General features: G+C 37.9%; 1 long non-coding RNA gene across 1 annotated transcript; it reads left to right on the forward strand.

The window, feature by feature from the left end:
* Positions 1-1,353: 1,353 nt before the first annotated feature.
* On the forward strand, positions 1,354-7,366 carry LOC134654606 (uncharacterized). The gene is made up of 4 exons (XR_010097345.1): positions 1,354-1,470; positions 2,380-2,443; positions 6,168-6,277; positions 7,341-7,366. It is a non-coding gene; the product is annotated as an uncharacterized LOC134654606 (long non-coding RNA).
* Positions 7,367-7,891: the final 525 nt, after the last annotated feature.

Below are 7,891 nucleotides of genomic sequence, written 5' to 3' on the forward strand. Positions count from 1 at the left end.
CATTGACATAAACGCTAACGAGAACGTAACTTACTTTCTATGCAACTCGCTCGTACTCATATATTAGTGCGAGCGAAATGTATAGAAAGTAAATTACGTAGACGTTAGCGTATATGTCAGTTTTGACACTGTCAGTGACTCGTGGTACGGGTACAGGTATCGGAATTCTATAATTTTGTTAAAGCCTGCCTATCGCCGCGAATTCGTGCCTTAATATCATTCCGGTTGATGTTTTTTGAACGCACAATATTCGGTGAAATTTTTAGGAATTCCGTTTGATATGAGTAGGGTTGCTACAGTAAATAATACTTTGGACATTTATAAAATATTTAAACATATATAGGTATGAGGGTGTATAAATATTCAGGGCAAGTAGAAAGAGGCACTAAATCTGAAAAATGTAGGCGCCAAGAATCAATTTCCCATAAAAAATATGGAATTTCGCGCCTTTTTCTCTTTACAAATAATTTACTTGTATATTCATTAACTGTTATAGCGGTTTCATATCGTTTGCTAATATATTTGCTAAAAATACATTTTAACCACAATAATTATGTATAAGGAAAAAATTACCCATTTTTTAGGACTTTAAGGTGGCAATGAGGTCCGTTAAAGGGTTAAAAAATGTTCTGTGTAGGTACTTTTATTACATTGACAAAGTGAGTAAGTGGCTAGAACCTAGATAATGCTGTTTTATTTCTTACCTATACTCTTTTTATATAGGTACATATCATTCACATACGAACTAACAAACTTGCGGCGGTAGCACGGTCGCATTTTTATCGCTGTCACCATGCCTGTCACGTTATAACAAGTATGTAAGTGCGAAAGTGACGGGCATAGTGACAGGCGATAAAAATGGAACCATGCTGCGCTCCCTGGTCAGAGCAACGAACTAGTTATATTACCTAATATTGACCTTCTAAATATCATAAATACTAAAACCAGATAATGGCAACCCTACAACACCTTCGGCACACTGCACAGCGCGTACACAGTTAGCCGTAAGTGAGCCACTACTCAATTTTACTTCACTCCGCCATCGTCAAAGCGAAAATCATACCGGTGCTAAAAATTTTAGCTCACCTTTTTTACACGGAAAAGACTGCATCGGAATTATATTTTCCAATTTCTATTTTTAGGTTCCACGAATTCGTTATTTCTGGGTATTTGGCAGTGTTGGCCGAACGTTAAAGGCGAAAACACACTTACCCCACGTACGCAACGTATGCAATGGATTATGACAATCTGAACCCTGAAAGTTGTATGCATAGAAACATACTTCTCATGCGTTGCGTTGCGTATGACAATGAAATGTTTAATTACTCATATTAATTAGTCAGTAATCGGCGATAAATCAATTAACTCTGCGGCAGTGAAAAGCACAATTACTTTTTCACTTATTTGTTATATTGTCTACAAATTGGAAACACCGGTATAAAAATGAGATTTCTACATTTCTATAATTTGGTAAGATTTGACTGTTATCTTAGCTGTATAAGGCTTTAAAAATTGTTTTTTTACTGATAAACTAATAGCTAAGTATCTTGTCGTACGAACGGGGTGATATAAAAAATGTTACAGTAAATGATACCTACTTCCCGATTGACCTAATGAATGTTTGTATAGTCGACGTCAAAAATATGTTTACATTTTTGCACCTTAATCCTTTGTAATAAGGCGAAAAATGTAAACATATATTTGACGTCGACTGTACTTAAGACAACAAATATTTGCAATATGTAATGTAAACATAGAGCTGATGTAGTCCGCAGTACAGTCAGCAGCAATAGTTGCTAAGCGGGCGAGGTGTTCAAAATTACCTGTGAGCGCTCTTATTCTCTTAACAATAAAGTCGTGTCAATATCATTTTGAACACCTGGCCCGCTTAGCAACTGTTACTAATTAGATCCACATCACATTTATGGTCTTAAAAACATCCCGGGTCAAAAAAATCTGTGTCTTATTTAGGATCCCTCTGCCATGACAAGTTTCGGTTCTTTATAGGTCATCATCATCTTCCTCGCGTTGTCCCGGCATTTTGCCACGGCTCATGGGAGCCTGGGATCCGCTTGGCAGCTAATCCCAGTAATTGGCGTGGGCACTAGTTTTAGTATTAAAAAAGTAACGAATAAAAAAGAATTACATAAAAATACCATTTTGTTATTTTTTGGGATGAAATAAACGGATAAAACTTGACCCACTGTGATAACCCGTAGATTTTCCAAAACACGTTAGTCTGCAATAAAATCGTATTCATATTTTTTAAATGTTCTTGTGTGCTTAAGAAATTAAGTTAAAACTAACAGTGTATGGACCAGGGTCTGAAATAAACGTTTTCATAATAGGTAATTTTCACAAAAAATGTTTCCTTTTCAGCTGTTTACTTTATTAGTAAACTTGTTGTACTGCATATGTCAGGAGGATGTAATAAATGACTGGGGTATGTGTTTATATAATCTTATCTTATCTTATACCTTTAAACGAGCTATTCTTGTACCTATATTTATTTATTTATATATATATATTTCGGAGATCTCGGAAACGGCTGTAACGATTTCGATGAAATTTGTTATATGAGGGTTTTCGGGGGCGAAAAATCGATCTAGCTATATTTTATCTCTGGGTCAACGCGCATTTTTGAGTTTTTATACATTTTCCAAACTTTGCTCGGTCTCCCGGATATTAGGTATACCTATAAGAGGACTAGCTTCTGCCCGCGACTTCATTTGCATGAGATGATGATGATGACTATTATTCATAGAAACTATCCCATGTCCTTCCCTGAGCCTCAAACTATTTTCATCCCAAAATTTATCTAAATCAGTTCAGCAGTTTAGCCAGTTTAAGCATGAAGAGGTAACAGGCAGACAGCGACCTACTTATAGAACCAAACTGCAACCAGAAAACCAAATATTTTTTTGTCTACGAGCAACCATGGCCGAGATATTAGACTTTGTATTTTAATATTTGAAGCCAGTGGCAGCGAGCGAGCGAAGCAAACGAGCAAGACCTTCCGGGACAGAGGGCCGACTTGGATTTGGTTATGGTCCACGAGCCAGGCGCAAATTTCGTCAGTCATCGCCTCCCGGGTGAAAACTCGTATACTGGTTAACGGCCATATATGATGAACCCTCGTGGACGTCAGCTGCCGCTACGTTGGTGGGTTGAGGAATGGCAGCCACCGAAACACGTAAAAAAATATTTTTTTTTCAGTCATCGCCTCCCGTTTGATACTTAGTCAGATGAAAGTTTAGGTGCTATTGTTAATAAAAACAATCGTCAGCCGGTTGTATCGCGGTGGAATCACCGTCAGCTGTACACATGAACATGTAAAAAAAATTTTTTTTTTCAGTCATCGCCTCCCGCTTGATACTTTGTCAGATGATAGTTTAGGTGCTATTGTTAATAAAAAAACTCGTCAGCCGGTTGTATCGCGGTGGAATCACCGTCAGCTGGTCACATGAACATGTAAAAAAAATTTTTTTTTCAGTCATCGCCTCCCGCTTGATATTTTGTCAGATGATAGTTTAGGTGCTATTGTTAATAAAACAAATCGTCAGCCGGTTGTATCGCGGTGGAATCACCGTCAGCTGGTCACATGAACATGTAAAAAAAAAATATTTTTTCAGTCATCGCCTCCCGCTTGATACTTTGTCAGATGATAGTTTAGGTGATATTGTTAATAAAAAAAATCGTCAGCCGGTTGTATCGCGGTGGAATCACCGTCAGCTGGTCACATGAATTTATAAAGCAAATAAATAAATACAATCTAAAATTTAAAATAATTGGTTTCAGTCATCGCCTCCCGTTTGATACTTTGCCAGATGATAGTTTAGGTGCTATTATTAATAAAAAGAATCGTCAGCCGGTTGTATCGCGGTGGAATCACCGTCAGCTGGTCACATGAACATGTAAAAAAAATTTTTTTTTTCAGTCATCGCCTCCCGCTTGATACTTTGTCAGATGACAGTTTAGGTGCTATTGTTAATAAAACAAATCGTCAGCCGGTTGTATCGCGGTGGAATCACCGTCAGCTGGTCACATGAACATGTAAAAAAAAAATATTTTTTCAGTCATCGCCTCCCGCTTGATACTTTGTCAGATGATAGTTTAGGTGCTATTATTAATAAAAAGAATCGTCAGCCGGTTGTATCGCGGTGGAATCACCGTCAGCTGGTCACATGAACATGTAAAAAAAATATATTTTTTCAGTCATCGCCTCCCGCTTGATACTTTGTCGGATGATAGTTTAGGTGCTATTGTTAATAAAAGAGATCGTCAGCCGGTTGTATCGCGGTGGAATCACCGTCAGCTGGTCACATGAACATGTAAAAAAAAAATATTTTTTCAGTCATCGCCTCCCGCTTGATACTTTGTCAGATGATAGTTTAGGTGCTATTGTTAATAAAAAACATCGTCAGCCGGTTGTATCGCGGTGGAATCACTGTCAGCTGGTCACATGAACATATCAAGCAAATAAATAAATAAAAATCTAATATATGTTCATATGACCAGCTGACGGTGATTCGACCGCGATACAACCGGCTGACGATGTTTTTTATTAACAACAGCACCTAAACTATCATCTGACAAAGTATCAAGCGGGAGGCGATGACTGAAAAAAAAATTTTTTTTTACATGTTCATGTGACCAGCTGACGGTGATTCCACCGCGATACAACCGGCTGACGATTATTTTTATTAACAATAGCACCTAAACTATCATCTGACAAAGTATCAAGCGGGAGGCGATGACTGAAAAAAAAAAATTTTTTTTACATGTTCATGTGACCAGCTGACGGTGATTCCACCGCGATACAACCGGCTGACGATTTTTTTTATTAACAATAGCACCTAAACTATCATCTGACAAAGTATCAAGCGGGAGGCGATGACTGAAAAAAAATTTTTTTTTTACATGTTCATGTGACCAGCTGACGGTGATTCCACCGCGATACAACCGGCTGACGATGTTTTTTATTAACAATAGCACCTAAACTATCATCTGACAAAGTATCAAGCGGGAGGCGATGACTGAAAAAAAAATTTTTTTTTACATGTTCATGTGACCAGCTGACGGTGTTTCCACCGCGATACAACCGGCTGACGATTTTTTTTATTAACAATAGCACCTAAACTATCATCTGGCAAAGTATCAAACGGGAGGCGATGACTGAAAATATTTTTTTTTTACGTGTTTCGGTTGCTGCCATTCCTCAACCCACCAACGGAGCGGCAGCTGACGTCCACGAGGATTCATCATACGTAGCCGTTAACCACTATAGGAGTTATCGCCTGGGAGGCGATTGGTCATGGAAACCTGTTCGTGGCTCGCGGTCTATTAGGTTAGAAGACTAAGGCGGGAGCAAAGCCGTTTAGGTTATTTTTTTTTTCAACAGCCCAAAAAAGATTTGTATTATTTACTTCATTTTCAACCGAAATTTTTCCAACTTTGGGTCAAATATCTCGGCCATTTTTGATTTTAGAGAAAAGTGTTTCCTACAAAACATGCTTATTTTACGGTATTCTCTACGATAACACAATAAAAAATATGTGTTTTAACCCCCCCCCCATTACTTATAGGTACTCTATATCTATGTAACTGCCTTGATGAAGGTTATAAGTCTAAAAGTAAATAGTTACTAAATTCAAAATGAGTATTATTATTTAGTTTACCCGAGCAAAGCCGGGTTCTCATCTAGTTATATATAAACCTTCCTCTTGAATCACTCTATCTATTTAAAAAAAACCGCATCAAAATACGTTGCGTAGTTTTAATGATCTAAGCGTACACAGGGACAGACAGACTGCGGGAAGGAACTTTGTTTTATACTATGTAGTGAATGTAGTGATAGGTGCAGTACGGATAATACATATTACTTGATAATTGATACTGGTAAACTGGGGTTCATTTGGTTCGTGGGGTAACATTTGGTTAGACAGACAGACGCACGAGTGATCCTATAACTGTTCCGTTTTTTCCTTTTGAGGAAGATCAGCGCTGGAAGTCGCCAGCAACATGCTGAGATGGGGCCATTTCGTGACACTTTATTTTTCACTTTGTTATTTCTATGTATGTCTTTTGTCTGTGTGTTTACGAATAAAAAACTATTCTATTCTATTCTAAAAACAAAATTCAATATTCAGTTAACCACTTTGTTACAGTACATTCAAACAACTGCCTCCCAGACGCGCCGGTAAACCTCGACTTCTGCACATGCAAGTGTTCCGAAGTAACTGCTGCCCTTCGCTCCTCGCCGGACTTACAATTGCAGGTTACCCCTATTGCCTAGCCTGTTACAGTACAGTCCAACAACTGTTGGATACTGACTTCTGTACATGCCAGTATTCCGAAGTTACTCTGCCCTTCGCTCTTCAGTTGCAGGTTACCCCTATTGCCTAGTCTGTTACAGTACAATCCAAAAACAGGCGGATTTCGACTTCTGTACATGCCAGTGTTCCGAAGTTACTGCTGCCCTTCGCTCCTCACCGGACTTACAGTTGCAGGTTACCCCTATTACCTAGTCTGTTACAGTACAATCCAACAACTGTTGGATTTCGACTTCTGTACATGCCAGTATTCCGAAGTTACTCTGCCCTTCGCTCTTCAGTTGCAGGTTACCCCTATTGCCTAGTCTGTTACAGTACAGTGCAACAACTGGCGGATCTCGATTTCTGTAAGTACATGCAAGTGTTCCGAAGTTACTCTGCCCTTCGCTCCTCGCGATATACACCTACATAGTACATAGTTATATATAAATACTTATAATTATAGGTAGGTTATATGTTCATATACGGGTGTTTTCTATGTATAAATTATTTGTAATATGTGCCTTTTTTTATTTGATTCAAATTTTATAATAAAACTAGTGACCCGCCCGGCTTCGCACGGGATAACAAATACATAAAACTTCCTCTGGAATCACTCTATCTATTAAAAATAACCGCATCAAAATCCGTCGCGTATAGTTTTAAAGATTTAACCATAAGTACATAGGGACAGACAGACAGCGGGAAGCGACTTTGTTTTATACTATGTAGTGATAACTAATAATATAAATAAATATGTATATATTCTTATAGGACATTATTACACAAACTGACTAAGCCCCACGGTAAGCTCATGAAAGCTTGTGTTGTGGGTACTCATACAACGATATATATAATATACAAACACTTAAATACATAGAAAACAACCATGTCTCAGGAACAAATATCTGTGCTCATCACACAAATAAATGCTCTTACTGGGATTCGAACCCAGGACCGCGTTTTCACAGGCAGGGTCACTACCCACTATGCCAGACCGGTCGTCAATATAATGTTATCTGTGTTCAGGTCTCAAGAAGGCTTCGAAGTAGGCGGCAGGATGGGACGACAACTACAACTTTACCACCTATTATATCGCCCTACACCCCAGGCATTATGAAGTGCTGGGAGACCTGCGTTGACACTCTAATTTAGTTCAACAAACTTAGAACATTTTTTTTCGTAATAAAGGATATATTGTTTGTCAAAGGACTGTCTCATTTCAAATATAGACAGAGATAATCATAATATCTTTGTCTTACACTAGTACTAGCACCGAGGATGAGTATAGTTTTTTTTTGTTCTTATTTACTGACAAATCGGTTTGACCAACTATAGATAAAGTGCATTTGTATAGCTTCTAAAGTGCATGGGGTAATTTAATCCTTGTATCAAAAACACATTTGTAAAAAAAACTTATAGCCATTTCTATTTAAATCATGTAGGTCAGTTACTCAGGAATAAGTATTACGATATACATAGTATATTATACTATATATATAACGATATACATTATCTATGATAGTACCTATAGGTATTATACTCTGTATATCGTTCGTATACGCGTACAAATACTAAAA

This window comes from Cydia amplana, chromosome 15, assembly GCF_948474715.1.
Source record: "Cydia amplana chromosome 15, ilCydAmpl1.1, whole genome shotgun sequence".
Taxonomy (NCBI): domain Eukaryota; kingdom Metazoa; phylum Arthropoda; class Insecta; order Lepidoptera; family Tortricidae; genus Cydia; species Cydia amplana.